The sequence below is a fragment of the Corvus brachyrhynchos genome, unplaced genomic scaffold, assembly GCF_000691975.1.
Source record: "Corvus brachyrhynchos isolate BGI_N302 unplaced genomic scaffold, ASM69197v1 scaffold72, whole genome shotgun sequence".
NCBI classification, from domain to species: domain Eukaryota; kingdom Metazoa; phylum Chordata; class Aves; order Passeriformes; family Corvidae; genus Corvus; species Corvus brachyrhynchos.
This window is the reverse complement of record NW_008236763.1, coordinates 387,498-388,376: the sequence shown is the minus strand read 5'-3', so window position 1 is coordinate 388,376 and position 879 is coordinate 387,498.

The window sequence follows — 879 nt, the reverse complement described above, 5'->3', positions numbered from 1 at the left end:
GACCCCCGGGGCTGCCCCACGGCCCCTGCTCAGAGCCGGAGTGTCCAGCCCCCGGCGCTCCCGGTGCCTCATTGCCTCTGAGATCACAGCTCTGTTTACTGCCAAGGCTGCTCCAGACAAAGAACCTCCTACCAAACTCAGTTTCGTGCCCTCCACACGAGACGTATTAAAGCTGCAGCCCAGATAATTCCTTTTAACCCTTTCACTGCTGCCATCTCTCCGGGTGCGGAGTTCCAGGTCCCGACCCTGGATTTTGCAAAAAAAAAATGAGTGGTGAAACCTCCTGGCTGAGGACAGCACATCAGCAGAGAGGAGGAACCAGAGTGCTCCCACAAACACGGCACGAACTACTTACAACTGCCAAAGGCAGCATAAGAGAAGCTGCAGGCTTTATTGATTTGTTTGTGCTGGTCCTAACACACCAGGCTGCAGATGGCAACAGAGATTGAGAACACCATTCTAGTTCATAATTAGATTTTTTTCTTTTACTTTCTGCCGTATTTTTTTATTCCCTTTGCAATTTAGCAGGCAGGTCATGCCACGCGACAGAGCATGTATCTGACAGGCACGGCCCGAGCAGCAATTGTGGAGCAGGCAGTTAAAATTATGTACAGCAGGATGGCTTCTTGCAGCTTGTACAAACCTAATGAGCGTTGTGGAGAGCCAGGGCTGGGGCTGCACAGGTCCCTCAGCCCCACATCACAGCAGGGTGTGCTTAGACCGTGTTTATGTTCCCTGTTAATCACCTGCTGGAGCACTGGGAGCTGTCTCACCACGAGTGTCCCAGGGGTGACCCAGCACCCAGCGCAGCACGAGGCTCCCCTGAGCACAGAATCAGCTCCATGCCCCATTCCCAGGCTGGATAATTCCTCCAGCTGC